Source organism: Macrobrachium rosenbergii, chromosome 50, assembly GCF_040412425.1.
Source record: "Macrobrachium rosenbergii isolate ZJJX-2024 chromosome 50, ASM4041242v1, whole genome shotgun sequence".
NCBI lineage: Eukaryota > Metazoa > Arthropoda > Malacostraca > Decapoda > Palaemonidae > Macrobrachium > Macrobrachium rosenbergii.
The window spans coordinates 24,787,448-24,807,500 of record NC_089790.1 but is presented as its reverse complement, the minus strand read 5'-3'; the positions used below and the strand labels follow the sequence as shown (position 1 = coordinate 24,807,500).

At 36.5% G+C, this 20,053-nt stretch overlaps 1 protein-coding gene across 2 annotated transcripts in view; it reads left to right on the top strand.

Annotated features, from left to right (window-relative positions):
* The window catches only part of LOC136832763 (uncharacterized), a 689,728-nt gene that overhangs the window by 48,911 nt on the left and 620,764 nt on the right, over positions 1–20,053 (top strand). Inside the window, exon 1 of one of the 2 annotated variants that reach the window (XM_067094296.1) lies at positions 15,227–16,039. The exons of the other annotated variant lie outside the window; for it this stretch is intronic. The gene's annotated coding sequence lies outside the window, so the exon portion shown is untranslated. Of the gene's footprint in view, positions 1–15,226; positions 16,040–20,053 lie in introns of those variants that run through there. 2 annotated transcript variants of the gene reach the window in all.

The window sequence follows — 20,053 nt, the reverse complement described above, 5'->3', positions numbered from 1 at the left end:
GGCATGGGGCCAGAGGCCTCCCTAAAAAATAAAAAAAAATAAAAAAAAGACTTGCTGGGAAAGTGAACGCTAACACCCTCTGGGGCCACCCGTCTAAGAAGAAGACATATAGTTGGATATATTTTTGTGTGAGTGAAGAGAAAGGAAGAACGAGAGAAAGCAGAGAAAGATTCCAAAACACCTGATGGTTAATGCAAAGAAAGCAATGGGCTTTGAATGTTACTCATCAGGTTTCAAAGAGAAATTTCACTGTTTTATTTTCCAACACAGTTGCGAATAGAGATGAAGGTATAATTCGTGAAATGAGGTAATCGCATCTTAGGAGCGAGAGCTTAATTCAAGATGTGTTAAAAGCAGAGCTGCTTAGGTACACATGATCATCTCAAGACATTTTTGTCTGCTTGGTAAGGAAGATGCAGCGAGACTTAAGCCGGGAGAGATACCTACGGAGATATATTCAAGGCCAAAGGAGGAGGAGGAGGAGGATTTAAAGAGATTGAAATCATCTCTCTTTTGAATGGGTCCGGGGGGAGCAAGGAGCTGCTTCTGGGGTCTGCACATCAAAAGGATAAGATGTTTGGATGATTATGCAAGGCGAAGCTCCGCTTATGATATTTAGATTAAATTTTGTTATTCGCATTTTACAGGTATTCATTTTTAGTCAGGGAACTCTTAATGTGCATCCTAGAACCAGACATGTTTTGTACAAGACTTCGTCAGAAGTCTCCAAGATGTCAAAAGCAACAGCATTACTGAGTGTCATGTAAAGCCCATATTGGCTATCAGAAGAAAACCCGTTTCTAGAGCACCGTGTTTCTGTTTTGGTGTTCACAGTTTCAGTCGTAATGATGCCGCTTGCTTTGGGGGCCACTGACTTGAAATTCAAGCTCGCAAAGAATATGGTGTTCATTGGAAAGAATTAGCAAGAGGTAAAGGGAAATCCCGAAAGAAGAGATCACTTATTAAAAAAGAAAAATAACAAATTAATAAATAAGTAGATTAAAACGTAAGTAAATTATTAAAATGCCAGGAGAATTGTATTAGGGTAGTAATGCATTGGATCTTCGCTTGAACTTTTGGAAGTGGTAGGCAGTGATGGAGTAGATATTAAGAGCTGAAAATATTTGAACGATATATAACAGCAATTAAGATATTAGTGATAAAGAATAAAGGAATGCAAACGCCAGAATCTAAACAACAGCCATAAATAATATGATTAAGAAAGATATAGAAATGAAAGGCCATGTGATGAAATCTTTCCTTCTTGGTTATTACGAAGGCATTCGGTGCTAAGACTTACTCAAGATTTAGAAATAGAAAAATTCAAGTATCTCTAAGAATGTGCCGGAAACTAAGATAGATTAATATTCTGAAGAAAAACGAGAGAGAGAGAGAGAGAGAGAGAGAGAGAGAGAGAGAGAGAGAGAGAGAGAGATACGCATCGTCTAATCTTGCAACTCAAGCAGGATTTTATTTAAAGATTTTCTTTGTAAAAAACCTTTCCTATGAAACGTCCATTTCTGCCTGCATTCACAGAAAATAGACGAAAGTAGGTTACGTGAGATATTTCTTTCTTTCTTTTGAAGTTTCCATTATATATTTCGTTTTGTAAATAAAGGGAAAAATGGAAAAAGCGCTCGAGGTGGACTGTAGTCATTAAAATATATAAATACTCGGTGTAATAACTGCTAGTGTATATGATATTTTTGTTGGTGTTCCAGTCCCTGTCATCAGAGCTTTTACTAAAAGTTATTTTTTTTGTTCATTCTAAAGAGAAGCGGTTGACATCGAACCTTCGGTCAATTGCGTACTCCGAGGCTATTTTAGAAAGAGCCTTCCCCGCCATCGATTTGCATATGCTTACTTTAACGTTGTTTTGGAATAAGAATGAGCGGTACGTGTTTTGCATTTGTTCTTTCTTTAATTGCTCATCTGTTTTCCTTGGAAATCTTTCGATTAGTGGCTTGAATTTTAGCATGGCTAACTTGCCTTTCTTTGGGTAACGCATTCTGTATAAACAGATCACCTGATAGATATTTATGCATCATTAATGTGTACAAATACAGGTTTGCTGTGTACTTTACTAAGCCTTATGGCGTTCAGCATGTGACAGTAATCTCTTTGAAACCTATCCACAAAACCTAGTTATTATTATTATTATTATTATTATTATTATTATTATTATTATTATTATTATTATTATTATTATTGTTAAATACGATGTTTGCAAATTTTTATATTGAAAAGTTGCACATACTCCTGATCTTGAAAACCTTGTGGGATTGCTTTGTGATTAGAGACAGCGACGTCGATACAATTTATTTAAAAGTAGGGAAATATGACCAAGAGAGCAGAAACATTGTAAAATATCACATCAAAGCCCCCCCCCCAAAAAAAAAAAAAAAGTTTGGGATGGGGCAGACGAACTAACAAGCAGAGACCAGAAAACTAATGTAAAGTATTATGGTGCCTCAAAGTAATATTGAGACCCCTCTCTCTTTAACTTAAGGGCACCTTCCACAACGCCACAGGGAAGGTCACTCAGCAGCAAAGAGAATAAAAGACTATTGGCACTAGATAACACGACATTGTAACTCCTCAGCTGAATATGATTCTTAATACTTAGATAAATGAGTAGCCCGCGCGCACTATAGAGGCGCAGGCACCGACAACAACAGAGGCATTTCCCGACGTGACTTAAACTTATTGAGGAAGCCAAGCGAGAAATCTTCCGAGTATGAGCGAAATCAATATGACCATTGTTTAGGCAAGGGAACCTTGGTCTTGAAGACAAGTGTCCCAGGAATCCGCTGACATTTATACAGGAGGAAAATGCTCCATGAGCGGTAGAAAGACTCTCTAATTCATGTTACTATAATACCATATTCTTGGGAGTTGCGTATTTTCATATCATCAGCAGGTATCCTTCTTGCTACATTAAACATTTAAATACTGCAAAAAATGAGAGCAGGTAATACAGTAACAGCAAGCACAAACAAATATTCAGACTCCTTCAATACATAGTTAGCTAATTAAGGGAAACAGGAGGTGGAACTCGTTACTGCACCAAGTACCGACCCGTTGTTCATAATTGTCAAAGTTAGTAGCTAATTCCTTTTCTTTTAAAGGGTAAGCAAATCACTTGGACATCATATGAAAGTATATGTTAGGAAAGGCAATCCAATTGGAATTAAAAATGCAGAAATTGGGTAAGACAGCGTTGTATGCTGAGAAATAACCTTGCGGTATATCAGGGACGTCATTAACAATAACAACAACAACACTGCATGAAGTATGCGAACACATGTTCTTGGCGCATGTGCTAAACTGTGACGTTATGAAAGCTTTCTGTGATAACATTCTTCAGACTCTCCTCTACCTACTACCGTCAGTGCACGCAGCCGATAATTAAAACAGGACTGAAATGTTGAACGCAGCTTACGTAGACCATATTTGATATCCCCGCGAATATGGGCCAAGTGTACTGTTGCCTCTCTCTCTCTCTCTCTCTCTCTCTCTCTCTCTCTCTCTCTCTCTCTCTCTCTCTCTCTCTCTCAAAATGGTTGTATAACAAGGTACGAAAGAAACAAGCGACATTGAAAATCCAATAAACATTCAGTTAAAATCCTTTGTGTATAACTTGGTCTATGTTTTCGCGAGTACTTACTGCAAGTGTCGCATCCTTTCGTTACCAGTTACAGTGTTATGATAAAATGTTAGGGAAAAGTCCTGTACAAATATTTGCCGTCAAAGGTCTATGAATACAATGTAATGTTTGCTCTATAAGTTTTTTGAGTACAAGAAACTTCAATCTATTCAGTTGAATATGAATTCGTCGAACGGGTAGCAAAACATTCATATAGATTCGATAGAAGTATAGGTTAGTCTAGGAATGGAAGATAGGGGTTGCTATTGAAGATATTATAAATATAAAATTATTTAATATATTGTAGAATGTGTGAAATGTTATAAATAAAAATGTCGCTTCATAAATGGTGAAAGAAACATTGCATTGTAATTAAATTTAAAGTGAACTCTCAAACAGTCTTAGGCAAATTCACTTCCAAATAATGTCTATTTTCCTAGGCTAAAGGACTGTTTTTTGGAACCAAGCACGGTCAGCGCTTTGTGCGTAACTTTTAAAGTGTGTTTATGTGTTTGTTCGCGCGCGAGTGTGCAAAGGTCTGAAAATATGCTCACATATTTGCAGATGCATACATTTAATCGTTGATGTTGATTATCCTGCAAATCGATTTTACCAGTGAAAGAATTCCTTCATCCGAAAACTTCCACAATTACCCGAAATGAAACATTAGTATTGCACTGAGAGACTCCTTTTATTCTGTGGGATGCACTCTTCTTAACCGTGCAGTCGGAGAGGAAATGCAAATCGTGGTGAATCACAAATATCGTCCTAATTGACAAACAAAATAAGGAGCAGAGTCCCACTTCCTGGCCTTTTAACCCAGGTCCCCAACTCGCCCTCTGGATCGCCAGGCCAACTTCGAAAGAGCTTGCAAGAATTTTTATGGAATTTTTCCCATGGCTTTTGTACAGCCCTTTTGGGTCCTTCCTTCGGGTAGGGGTCTAACGTCCTGCTCGCCTATTCAATTACCTCATAAGGGTCCTTTGTCGATAGCTTTGCTTTCCTGTGCTTTGCGCTTCTTATTTATTACGTTATTTTCTTGCCAAATGACTCACAAGAGAATTAAAAGTATTGATTAGACCCATCTTATGTCTCGTTCGCTTACAGTTCTTTTTTAAAATCAATTTATGAATAGTCAGTCTCTCTCTCTCTCTCTCTCTCTCTCTCTCTCTCTCTCTCTCTCTCTCTCTCTCAAGGTTGATCTTGAAAAATGTGGAAGTCCGAAATTGAAAGATGGCTTCCTAATTCCTGTCTTAATGCCCATTCCATAATGACTGGCCTCATTCCAGATTTTTCCAGACTCTAATCAAAAGGGAATCAGAGAAGGATACTGGGGCCATGGAATAACATTCATCCTGGATCGATCTCAGGGGAAGGTTTGTTTTGACGTAAAGAAGCCTCGCAAGAGGAGGCTTATATGAAAATATCGGAGATGTTAAAGCTTAGAAAGCTTAAAGGGAAAAACTGGATGAGTGCAAAAAGGATTTAGGATCGGGAGTTGGAAGCCAAGGAACCACTCTAGTAGTGATGGTGGTCTTAGTTTTAGTTTATTGTTTCTTTCATATGGAAAAACGGTTTTTTCACGTTTTCTTATTGTTCCTTATTTTTCTCCTTTGAGAAGATAAAATTTTTTAATTAAAATGCTGAATAAGGAGCTGCCACTTATTTATTATTTTAATTTAAATGAATTTTCTTTAAATAATTAAAATTAATATTAGTTTTTTCATGGCGAAAAGGTTCTCTTCCTATGGTCAGAAGATCATTGGGAATGAGTTTCTTTTCATTTTTGTTATGGATCGCTTGCTACAGAAATGAATCCTGATCTCTTCAGTTTTCACACAATGTTTGGCAGATTCATAATCATCATGTGACCCTTTCATCAAGACGTGGAGACTGTTTCCTCTGTTGCGGAAAGTAGATTATTGTATGCAATTCCTTACGAGTCGTTATTATTATATTGATGAATAATAAAGTACAAACATTTAGAAAATCTGAACTGAAGACACACTAAATCTAGGAGACGACAAAAATTCATGATTTATTGAAAATGAGTATTTGCATAGCAAAATGAATGTTGGTAAGATCAAACAAATATTTCTACACATTAGCAAAATAAAATAAATTAAAGTGAAAAATTCACAAGAAATATTCACCAGCCTTTTTAATGGTAATTCATATTGACAACCTCGTTGAATTTATTATCAAGGAGATTTAGTGGTTGTGTTCAGAGAAAGTCCTTTATTTAGCTGTGCATTATTCACTCTACATTCTCTAGGTTCTAAACGTTCCACTACTCTGAAGGTCAGGTTTTGTATTGCTGTCTGATTTTAGTTCTTTTCAGCTTGCATTGTATTCCTACTTGTGTTGCATTCATGTTATTTTATTTTATCCTTTGTCAAATTGTGTACATAACTAAATGTAAGGAGGGAAAATGTGAAGTATTCCTAGTTTCCGCTGGTGTGTCAAGTCTTGTGGCTACTCAGTTTTATATATATATATATATATTATATATATATATATATATATATATATATATATATATATATATATATATATATATATATATATATATGTGTGTGTGTGTGTGTGTGTGTGTGTGTGTGTGTGTGTGTGTGTGTGTGCGCTTGATTTCACTTGACTGAGTAGATCATAAAAATAAATTTAGACTAAAGACTTTGAACTAAGGTAGTCTCTTGGTTAAAAAAAGTGCCACTAATGAATCGTATTTCTTATATTCTAAAAATTTCAGACATTAAGCCTTCTCTCACGATTCACCGTCTTAAATATCCAACACTGATATGTGGCTGCTGGGCGAGTTAATGGTGATTAGAGAAAAACCCGTATACGCCGTAAGATGACGTCACATTTTAGTTTCTTGTAAAAGAAAACTATTGAATTGGCTGTGTCTCTCCGTCCGAACTTTTTCTGTCCGCCCTCAGATCTTAAAAATTACTGAGGCTAGAGGACTGCGAATTGGTATGTTGATTATCCATCTTCCAGTCATCAAACACCAAATTGATCCCTCTAGCCTCAGTAGTTTTAATTTTACTTAGGTTAAAGTTAGACGTGGTCGTGGGTCTGGCAACGCTATAGAAAAGGCCACCACCGGGCTGTGGCTGCAAGTTTCATGGGCCGCGGCTCATCAGCATTATACGCTGTACAGAAACTCGATTACGCCGAAGAAACTTTGGCGAATTTTTTGCTGTTTTTTTTTTTTTTTTTGTTTTGTTTAGGAGTGGTAGGTTATAGATTAAACCGCAAGGGAAGTTAATGTTCTTTAACAGGAATGCACCATCCTTGGAAATGATATGCCTATTTTACTTTTCATACACGAGTAAATAAACGAGATAAAACTAAAAGAGAATATAAATATAATCAATAATTATGTAATATAAAATACTGTTAATGCACCTAAATTAGTAACGCCTGTACAGATGTACTTCATCTGTAACCGTAGGGACTGTAACTTGAATATTAGGTGTGAAATCATATAATCAATCAGTCGCTAGTCTTGTGCGGTATCTGTAATTCACCCAAGACTGTAAAACAATACCCATGCAAAAACAAAAGAAGGCAAATAAGACCCAGGACATTGTTTTCTTTTTTCCCGTTACAGCGAGGGCCATCAAAAACATCTGACGGGAAAAAAAGAAGACAAAAAAGTAGGACTGGAGAGCCGTAGCTTGTCCCGAAATTATCATTCTAATTTCCTTGTTTGGCAGGAATATGTCTCTCGCACCGCAGCCGGATTAGTTTGCCAGTCAACACTTGTTTTGTTTCTCACATATGCGGCCTTCCAACACGCAATATGTCAACATAATGTTCGTGTTGTTTAGTTTTCAGAATTGTATGATACGTGTTTCTGTGAATAGTGTGCCTGAATCTTTTCTTCATGTTCATTTTTACTCTAATAGATTTGGCGTTGGTGGTAGTAAAATCAGTTTCAGCAGTAATATGACAAGTTATGAAAGCAGTAAGGTATATTTTTAGACTGGTAGTTTCTGTTACGATATAAAATGGAATGTTTATTATTTTAAGATTTATATTTCCAATAAAAAAGTGATAAAACTGTCTTCATAGACGAATAGATTATTAAATATATAATCGTAAAATCAAATGTACCGAAGCGTATAAAAAGTAAAAGCCCTGATTCCCGTCTATTAAGATTCAAGTGTTGTTGAACGCTGCACGTATTAGAAAAGAAGCCTATATAACTCGTACATAATAACTGCATAAGCACTCACGGTCCCGTAAACGAATGGCGCACGAAGTGAGAATCTGAAAAGGAGGATGACTATGAACTTTGTAGTATCGTGTACTTGTACAGCAAAATGACAATTGATCCTTTGCACTGTTCTTTCAAATGAAATTGCTTCGTGGGTGCGTTGGGAAAAATAAGATAAATTTTGTGGGGGGTAAATCCAGAGGAAAAAAAATGTAGGTGAAACGAGGGGGATTTCATTTTTCTTCACAGACACGCATCGCATCGTTTTTTCTCTCGACGTTAGTAAAAGTAAGTTTGAATAGACTGTAATACCCTCTCTCTCTCTCTCTCTCTCTCTCTCTCTCTCTCTCTCTCTCTCTCTCTCTCTCTTCACTGCCACTTAACATGCAACAGCTCTCTTTTTCCCTTTCCCCCTTTTGCGTTTGTTCCTAATCCCTAGCCCATCCTCACCACATCTCTTGTCTACTTTGACTCTCACCTCTTCAGTTGGTTCTGCAATCCTGTAGGGATGGCTCCAGCTCCCTTCTAGTTTTCTCACAAAACATTCGTCTACCTCTCCAACACTCTTTCACGATTCGTGTGGTTCTGGAATCTTGCTGGTAGGACTCCAGCTTACGACGTTTCATCATTTACAGAGTGGTGACACTGATTGCCCTCTTATAATTTTTTTCATTTAATTTCAGCAGATCACTTCTCCGTCATTCCTTTTCTCCTGAGGCTTGTCTAGTCTCTAGTTTTCTTCATTAACGACTTTTTCCAATAACCTTATATTCTTTTCCACCAAGAGAGAGAGAGAGAGAGAGAGAGAGAGAGAGAGAGAGAGTCACCTTCCGTGAACAAAATACGAAGAAATCTCTAGACAAAATACTGTTTTGTCTTGCACCATAATTGGTAGTATAATTTTACATCTCATGCAGTAATTTCAGTGATCACAATTGACTCACTTCCCCATGACCTATATATTCCTTCTTCTAATTCCCATCCGTCGTCTCCATTATCTTCCCCTTTCTCTCTCCTTTCCCTCATTATTCTCCTCCCCAGCTCCTCCCCCAACTCCTTTCTTCCTCCCCCAAGCATCACATGCTCCAGCCAGCGTTTGGGCGAAACCATCTACCTTTGTAATTGCTCATTGCTTTCAAAGGTGCTCACTGATTGGCCGCTTACCTCTTTCCCCAGGACACCCGACCTACAGGTCTGTTGGTCCCCTCGTTCAGGTTTCCCGTTTTCTCGGCCCATCCCGACTTTTGTTTTGATCCTTCTGACACTTTCAACTTTACACCTACATCCGCCTCTTCCGTTGAACTCTCCCCGATTCATTACTCACGTCATTTTAGAGAGAGAGAGAGAGAGAGAGAGAGAGAGAGAGAGAGAGAGAGAGAGAGAGAGAGAGAGAGAGAGATTTGCTGAATATTGTATTGCCCTCAATGTTCGTGGAAAAAGGTTTAATAAACGACACCTTCATCTTTACACCTACATCCTTCTGTTGCACTTAATTCTTCCCGATTCATCACTCACGCCATTTTCTAGAGAGAGAGAGAGAGAGAGAGAGAGAGAGAGAGAGAGAGAGAGAGAGAGAGAGAGTGGGGCGGGGGCCCATTGGATATTCACTGAATATTATTCATGATAAAATACTTAAAGAACGATGCTGTTAAATTTCAGATAATATAGATATGCATGTAATGAGCGGGGTATCTGCTTATGTTTGAAATGGAAATAAAAACCTAGATATGTGTTGAGGGCTTTTACACCAATTACTGAACATTTGTCGAAATTTCAAATTTGAATGTAAACCATTAACAGTTCAGATTTTTAAGTAAAAATGACCCTCGAACACTTCCTCTTGGTTATGTCTCACTTACTGTAAAAAAAAGACGATTTTGGTTCATTCGTATGGAATGAACGTAACTGTAAAACCATGAAAATATTAGCTTGGTTAATTTCTGTTCCCGTTTCTTCAGTTTTTGGGGCTAAGTGATAATGCTGAATTATCTCTAAAAGGTCACTTGGCCTCTCATTTTTGCCATATGTCTAGGAGGGTGGTGGTGGTAGTCCCCAGTCGCGAATTTAACTTCAGTACGATATGGCTGTAGCGCTATTTTCGGTATGGTTTATTTTAACATCAACTCCAAGGTTATTATCATCGTGCTATATAAACAGAGGAGCTGTACAGTGAAACTGTGAAATGTGAAAATGCGTTCTTAAAACTGAATGTAAAATGGAGGCAATAATATAACGTTTTTCTTGAGTATCAAACAAAGGATATATTCTAAACAGGTCCTAAAGTCCTACGGCTAAGTTACAAACATAATTAATCAGTATCAGTGAAGGATTAACTCTAATTGGAGTACTTAACTAGAAAAATACAAAGAAATGTACAATATTTACATTTCAAATATACAGTAAACTTCCCTTTGACTCTATTGTTTCTTTAATTATTTCTCTCATGGAAAGAACACAAAGCAGAACGTGCTTGGTAATCAAGTATATAAAATGAAATTAAACAAAGATCAAGAAAGACAAGGTAGAATATTTTGACAAACAGGCTGATGATGTTGACAAAGCCATGTATTCAGAGAGTGGCATTGGTATTAGTGCAACCCACAGAATTATTAATAAAAAAGAGGAAAATAGCTGTCAAAAGGAGGGATGGGTCAATAGTAACATCAGAAGAAGAGGAAAGACTGTGCTAGGTAGAACACTTACGTGGACTTGGTTAAGAAATATGAGGGGGATAATCTGGTTGGTAAACCGGGAGGTGACAAAGATTTGACTGTGCATATGAATGAATTCACAGTTCTTGAAGTGGAATCAGTGATAAAGAAACTTAGTAAACAAGAAACATCAGACTATGGTAGAATCACTGCAGAGGTGATTCGCTAAAAGTGAAATGATAGGTACCATAGTAAATAGAGAATTTTGCAGATTATGGAATGAGGAAACAAGGAGTGATGGTTGGGAGTTGGAAGTCAAAGCAAAGGTACCAAATAAAGGTGGCCTGACTTACGTCGTTTGTAATGAAAATATTCAGTATACCTATTCTAAACTATCTGGAGAAAGAAATAAATAAAAATGCTTAGAGATGTACAAGCTGGAGTTCTAAGGATCAAATATTTGTGTTAAGGCAACGTACAGCAATATATGGAATTTAAAAATTCCCCTTCAGATGGCTTTTGTTGATTAGGAGAAGGTATTTGACTGTGACGAGCTAAAATGACTGAAGGTCTTCCGTTACTGTGGCATTTCCGTGAAACGTGTAAAACTAACTGAAATTATCCACGAATGAAACAGATACAAAGTTAATGCTGATGGGATTTTGTCAAGAGAATTTGCAGTAAATATTGAGGGACTGCAAGGAATGCTATTCTACCTTTGCTGCTGTTGGGAAAGAAGATTTAGGTTGAAGTGGTGATAGATAGTTGGCAGCCCTTGAATACGCAGATGATGCAGTTTTAATCAGAAAAACACCGAAATATTTGCAAAGCTAGCTTAGTAGAATACAACAGGTATCTAGAGAGGTGGGACTGAAAATAATTCTAAGGACAGAGCATGAAAAAATGGATGAGACAGGATTAATGAGGTTGAATCTTACAGATCTTAGGAGCAATGATCTCCAAAACAAACAGTGTGAATGCTGAATAAAAGTTGGAACTCAAACAGACTGAAATTGTATACGAAAGTAAGGCAAGACTAATATGATCTGTATTTCTAAACGGACACGTATCATTGAATGACAGTGAAGCTGTAGCTAAAAGATTTGTATTTCGTATTTTGTCGCTTTGAGAACAAGGCTTTTTGAAGAATATTTGGAGTCAGATGTCAGGAAAGAGTAAGAAATAATACTATAAAGGAAAATACAGAGGTTTCAGATGCAGACGAGACAATAATGTCAGGTACACGGAGATGGCTTGACAATGTCTTTGGCTCAAGCCCTGGGAGAATTGTACAAGATAGTATCGTCTTCTGTTGGTACCAGAAGACCCAGAACTACTTGGATGGGAACAGCGAGACGGGAGGTTGGGGATGAGCGGAGATTTGCGGAAGATAAAGCACAGGAAAGACACGAATAACGATAATTCACCTAACGGTATTGCAGGCGATGTTGACGGTATATACACCGTATTCCGAATATTTGTTAGTGTGCTTGCTTTGGTAGTAAAGTTGCCTGAAAATACTGACGGGTTTTATATGACTGGTATATCGGATTACAACATTTTCATCTTTTCAGTTTGTAAGATAAAAGTATCTTGTATCCGTAACTCTATATAAGAGGCTTCGCATTGCGAACGTATTTTAAGTATTTGAAAGGTAATCCTTTGCTTTTCGTCTCTGTAACGTGAACTGAATACTTTTATGAAAACTACATGCATTCGGGAAGATTTCTCTCGCTCTTTCCTTTTTTCGTATCAGGTCTGTAATTACTTTTCGTCGTGAAAATGACTGTTTTGTCAAATGTTTGGCGATCAATACAGCACTTGTTCTTACAAAACAAGAAAGGAATCCCGGATTTTCAACGAAATCAAAGTTATTAGAAAATTCTAGGTTGTTCTGCTGTGGGTTTCTTCATAGATTAGTTACATTTGATATCTTACATGATGAGAGAAGATTCAATTCTTGCAGTGTGATTCACTTGGTACATTTGTGTGAGGAAAATATATTTTATGTATGCCATTAATAAAAGAAATTGAGCTCATAGGCAAATTTGTATCTATACGAGGTACACTGGTAAAGATGTATGCATGTCCGTATGTTTGTTAAACTGTTCCCTAAAGTTTAGGTCCGAAATACAAAAATAGGACAATGGCGAATTGCCTTGAGGAGAGAAATATAATGGCATGCTTTTTTAACCAGATTTTGGCTCCTCGTGTTGCCGGGAGTCAGAAGTGAATACTAATTATGGTAACTAATGCTTTTGCGAGAGGTGAAAAGAGCAACGTGATATCCGAAGTTTTCCCCGTGATGAATATGGATTGTAATTTCTTGCTCTTTCGCACAAATGAAGGATTATTGGGTTGTGTAACGTAGAGTGGCGTTTCCATAACATTAGGGTGCGATTGACTGATTACATTTCATTATAGCGTATTATCAAAATCCTTTATTCAGTTTCTTCTGAAGTTCTGCTATTTGGAAACTTTATGTTCATATTTAAATTATATATAAAGTAATCTACATTTAATTGCGGTACTTTTCGTGATTAATTATAAGCAATAGATTCAGGTGATGTATCGTTTCAGGCTTATGGGTCTATAGTATTTGGGCAGTTTCATGTATGGAACAAGCCCACAAGGGCCATTGACTTGAAATTCAAGCTTCCAAAGAATATGGTGTTTATTGGAAAGAAGTAACAGAGGGTATTAGGAAATACAGGAACTAATTAATATACAAATAAAAATTTAAGTAAATGATTAAAATACAAGGAGATTTGTTTTACGGTGATCATGCATTGCATCTTCACTTGAACCTTGGAGGTTCCAGTTGCACAGCCTCCTCAGGAAGACTGTTCCACAGTCCAACGATCATTTTAATAATTACGTTCATTGTTACCGTCACTAGCGTAAATCTTGTTCATTAAGCCTTCACTGGCGATAGATTAATTGAAGCAGTTAATCTTTCGGAATCGTCTTGGCAGTCCAAGAAACTTTCCTCTTCCCTTAATCAGCCAGTTGTTGCCTCTGGTTGATTTAATAATACTTAGCCACCTGCGAGTGCTGATAGTTACCAATGAACGTAATCAACTAATTTACCAACTCTGGTTGCATAATGCGCTTTGCAAAGGGACTCCCAACTTCGATGACGAGCGAGCAGCAGGCCGCAGCTGCTGCGATGAAACCCAACCGCCGGTTCCAGAGGAATTTGTTAACAAACTAACTACTCAGCTTAATGAGAATTCCTCCGTGGAAAACAGCCGTCTCGGTCTTAAAGGTCCTGGACGTACGGCTTCATGATCTGGTTCTTCCCTTCAGATATATATATATATATATATATATATATATATATATATATATATATATATATATTAATCTCGACGTTCGCTCCTTCTGGGATTTGCGGCGTCTCTAATTTAAACCTTGCAGTTAACTTCTTCTTTACCACAATTTAATCATGCATATTAATGGAAACACGTCTGTTGAAGAGAATTTTACTAGCATATCATCTTTTACTCTCTCGACAAGACCAACTCACCATAAGAAGCTGATACAAAACATTCTCTTTGTAGCGTTTCTCCATGTCATACCCATGTAATCCATATTAATTTCCCATCGCCTCCATTGCTGTGTAACGTACAGGGCCTCTGAAATCTGGCCACTCATGCCTTTTCCTCTACTTTCACTTCCACAGGTCTCGACTTGCCTCCAGCCTCTAGTCTCATAATTCTCATGCAAGTAGGTCGGGTCTTCCAAAACTCCGGTTCTCATGGGAGCCCACTTGACAATATCCCGTATTATATGAAGGAGATATTCAAGCGGTCTGCATCTCTTTCATCATTATCTCATCTACATATGGAACTTCCATAATTCCCGTTACGGTACAGTTGACCTCCCTATCACAACCTCACTAACTTCACTTTGGGAGAAACTTTTTTTCTCTCGTTCAGAAATTAGTGCCACCTAAGTGCCTACTTGCTGTTTTGCCTCAAGCATGCATCCAAAGTAAGCTCTCTCGCACCTGAATATTGATGCCTGTATAATCATATATCATTATTAAGCTAAAATTGTCGCTATACCTTACAAGCAACTTAAACCTAGAAGGAATTATAATATTGCCAAGTGCTTCTGGTCCGGCCAGGGTAACCTAGACCTTAGTTTAGAAAGAGTTAAACGTTTGTTTTGACTGCATATATCAAATATAATTCCACCGAGTGTAAGTTATTCCCAGGGTAGCCTAATTCGGTGTTAAGTGATATTTGTGACTTCTTCAAATAGCACATACCGCTCCAATAATTTCGCATGTTCTAATGACAGGTCTTCGTCTATATCGTAACGCAGCTTTGTCATTTCATAAAAAGTGTTATGTCTGTAATTTGCAGTAAATGGTCAAAGGAATAAAATTCACATTCTTGCTCTTCTGATACTCTTAAAAATCCGGGTTCCCAAGAGTCCTCATGGTAACAACGTTTGGCCGATGCTGGTAGGCGGTAGCATTGCTCAAACGTTGCCGTTCGTCGACAATATTTGGCAACTCTTAAATCACATGTAAATCAATCATTCGTACGTATATAATATTTCATAGTAAAAATTGTTAACAATATTTGGAAAATTTTTTATCTAGGTTAATTGAGTTAATAACAAACCTTTGCGGAAGTGTAATAAAATAATTTTTAGCCGAGATTTTAAAACCTAAATTTTGTTTTTTAGTGTTTTGATATCCTAACCAAGTCTCGCATACTCAGTGTCGTCAGTTGTCACTAGACTCGATCAGTTCATATATTTGTGTGTTACGTTCCGTATTCTCAGTTCTCATATTTGGCATATGATGTATCATATCCTTGCACCTTACATTAAAACTGAAAACCAGTGAACTAGGTTGTTGAATTTTGTTTTCGGAGCACATGCAAACTACACCGCGTGTTTGTGGAATCGTGGTCGAAATTGTAGCCTATTGGAGAAACGACCTAGACGGCTAGGCCTATACATAACGCACAATTACTTAAGTGTAGCGGCCTGTCAGTGTAATCCGGCTACGTAACATACAGTATATATTCTTCAGAGTTATTAAATGACCACGATCGGGATATTGTCACTGATGTAACACTCGTAGCATTGTTGACGCTAGTTCCTAGGCCACTGGACCAAAACGAAGTGGGAGATGCTTTCTAGTCTGCAGGAAACCGCTATTTTGTAGGTATTCCAGATTGCACAGTTAGAAACTGCCCTGCAAAGAGTGATCAAACTCGAACCAAGATAATATATCGTACTTTATGAATCCAAAGGGAAGCTACTGGACTGCAGAACCATGTCAAGAAACGGTTGAAGAGCGTGCTGTTATAGGCCTAAGGTCACCTCACACAACATGTGATCAGTCGTGAGAAACGAATTTATGTATAATGATGAATTTGGGGATCAGGCCATGCCAAAGTATATACCATCTAGAACCTTTCAATTTCGTTTTGATGTTTTTGTGCGACGATGCTCGAAGTTGGAAGACTATCACTGGTGCTAGGCTATAATAAGGTATGTTTACCAGCAGTCAGAATATGAGGCCCATTTTTTCAAGTATTTTATTTATATTTGGGCCTGATTTTATTTTACGATCTAATGAATCGTAGTAATTATGATTTTACTGATTTTCTTTTCCACCTATTTTTCATGCTCCCATAGGCTAGCCCTTTCATTTGTTTTGCTTGGAACTCTGTTAATATTAGCTTTCTTATGTCTTACTTTCCACCCTCACCCACCAGCTGTTTCATAGTGCAACTGCGAGGTTTTCCTCCTGTTTCACCTTTCAAACCTTTCTACTCTCAATTTTCCTTTCAGCGCAGAATGACCTCATAGGCCCCAGCGCTTGGGATAGAATATAATAGGATAGATTTAAGCTAGCCTGACCAAGGGTGCCAGGTCCTTACCCGCCTGGAGGGGTGGGGGACACATTGCTGCAGCCTACCTGGACGCCCACTTAACCTAAACTAGGTCAGTGTAAGTTGAAATAAATGGTAGAGTTGCAGCCTAACCTAACTACACCTAATTCAGACTAGGATGCTGGGTCATTACTTGGCTTGACCCCTACCAAACGTAATTTAGGGCGCAGTAGATTAAAATAAAGAATTAAGTTATGACTTAACATGACGTAACCCAGGACATCACTCCTTATCTGCTCAGGAGGTTTAACTCTGGCCCCTTCCCCCCACCTAACATAACTGAGATGAGGTCATCAGGTCTTTAATTAACTTAGTGCTTGGCATCACTTTGAAAATATTTAATTACCTTACCTTCATCAGAATCAGAACCTGCACCAAAGAGAAACATGATTAAGAACAGAAGCCAGTTTTTTCAAGCACCTTTTTAATTCCAAAATCTCACTTGATTAGTTAACTTAAAACAAAAGAACCAATCAGATTTCAGCATTGTCTAAGTACTCTCATTTCCAGATGGAGATAACCAATTTTGTATATATATATATATATATATATATATATATATATATATATATATATATATATATATATATATATTATATATATATATTATATATGTTATATATATGTATGTATATATATATATATATATATATATATATATATATATATATATATATATATATATATGTGTACGTATGTATACTGTACGTTCGTTAAGCCCCAGATATGGTTTAATATCGAATTCAATATACCTTAAAAATAACTTGCAGCCAAGGGAATGCTGATTGATATACCAGGTGGTTAGTTTCTGCCCATTTTTGTTTCAAAACCAACCCACGATTTGAATTCTGATCTTGAGAATGGCTTCCACCGTTTGGATATATATAAGTTATTCTCATGCTTTAGTGAAGTCGATGTTAAACGATATTTATGAATATGAATATAAAAAAGGCACGTGTATATAAATGACAAGAATTCACACGTACACAGACACTAATATATATATATATATATATATATATATATATATATATATATATATATATATATATATATATATATGTGTGTGTGTGTGTGTTTGTATGTATGTGTATTTGAGTATTTATGTATGCATAAATAATTAGAATATTCAGATGATACTGTTTTAATCAGTAAAGCTCCACAAGATGCACAAAACACAATAATAAAGTAACATTCGGTGAAAAAACAATTAATTAGGTTGAATTTTTCATGAGTTTAAATACAATGTATCCAGTACAAGTTCTCTTCAGTTGGAATTTGATGAGAGATTAAAAAAGGCCAATCAAATTATGGGCAGTTTTTATTAGATTTAGAAATGAAATCGATTGATATTACGTTAAAAAGTAAGATTATACATAAGTTTTGTACGGACATGAATCTTGGTCTGATTATGAAACTTATCAAGATGATTTTTTTTATACTAAAATAAAGCTTTGAGAAGTACACTAGGAATCAGATGACAGGATAGAGTTACAAATGATGCCACTAGGGAAATTACAGAGGTTGTATATGTAGATGATATAATGATGAATGGGAGATTGAGATGTATTGGACGTGTCCTTGGTACAACTTCTGGGAGAATAGTATACAGTAGTTTCAACTTGGTTCCTGAGGACACCAGATGGATTAGAAGACTCAGGCCTACTTGGCCAGAACTATAAGAAGGGAAGCTGGACGTAAATAATTATATATATATATATATATATATATATATATATATATATACTGTATATATATACATATATATATATATGTATGTATATATATATATATATATATATATATATATATATATATATATACATATACACATACATACACACACACATATCTTATATCGAATTCGCGGTACATAGGGAATAACTTACACCCCAGAGTTAATTATACTCAAGTGCATCTACTAGGATTTGAACCAGGGCCGTTGTTTTGGAGATGTCGATACACTGTTGACTTCAACTACTACTAGCCCTATAAAGGGGTAAGTTGATATCGACTCCGTACATATTCCTGTCGAAGTCAGGTTCTGCACTTAATATCGACATCAACCCATCTCCACCTTGATACCTGATTTATAAGTTTGTAACGTTTGGCTAATAATGAATTTTTGTCACTTGTACACGTGTGATTTCTTTATAATCACAAACATTAATGGAAAATATCATACCGTGTCGAATTGACAATACATTGTGAATCTGCCCCGTCCAGGACTTTAACTTAGGCCTTTGGTTAAAATACAACATAAACTGTCGACTTTTGAGCACACGGGCTATCAAGAGATATTTAAGTTCATATCGACTCTGCTGTTGAATTCAGGTTCGTTACTTAGAATCAATATCAACACAAATATTAAGCCACAAATGCCCTTTCATGTCAGATTAACTGTACTTTGGGCGTAAACTACCCAAGGGGAGTGTAAGAGACAAAAACAAAAAATAATTCCGCAAATCAGTGCGTTGCTATATAACATCCATGAGCATGGTTTTCGTTTTCCGTAACTTCTTAGCTTTCCTTCGAGTTTGTGAACTGGCTGTCATGTCCTCTTTCATCACCAGAACATCGATCAGCTTTTAATGTCATTCTTCTTCAGTGTACCATATATTATATGTAGTTGCTGTGCTATTTTTACTTTGGTTATATTGTTTGTTAATTGGGATTGGGGGTTGGAGATAACCCTTTTCATATTAATTCCTCTCATAACTATTTTGTTTTCTCTTCCCCAACTGAGGGATGTCATCCCTTCATGCCTAGTCATATTTAATTTCATCAGGTCTGATATGTTACTGACCCTTCTTGTCACTCTGAAATAAACCCGATCTTTGGGGTGTGGTATTTATTGTATTATCCAATATGAAGGGAGAAATATGTTTGTTTCATCCTTCCCTATGTACCTACATATTTTTTTTAAACGAATCCTTCATTAACCTTTATAGCAATATTGTTGAAACATTATTACCTGGCAATGTTGTTCTTATAGTTTAAATTCACATTATGAATGAATGGTGTTTATCTGACGTTCCTCACTGACAGTTTTTAAATCCCTGTGATTATACAGGAGTGTCCTAATATCTTGATACTGCATACTAGTTTTCTCAAATGTTATGTTCCAGCTGAGTGTAAGTCAGTTAGTTCACACTTTTTCTCTTATATTCAGTTTTACCCACTATAACAAGATCAGTTGACTTATGCTTTTATAATATGAAGTGTGTTATCATTTTCAATATTCTTGTACGTTTCGAAGAATTTCTGCAGAATTTTAGGTGATACACCTAGTCCCACGGTTCCATAGACCAAACTTTTGCAGATATTTGATTTGTCGATAGGGATTTTGCTATATTTATCTGCTTGAGATATGGCTTTCCCTATATCTAACCTAAAATTATTATTAACATAAAAATTCAAATCATAACCCAGAGCTTAAATGGATATGGTACCATAAGTTTTTGTAAATGAATTACATACAATTTCAGGCTTATCATCTCAAGTCCAGTTTCTACACACACACACACACATACATATATATATATACATACATACATACATACATATATATATATATATATATATATATATATATATATATATATATATA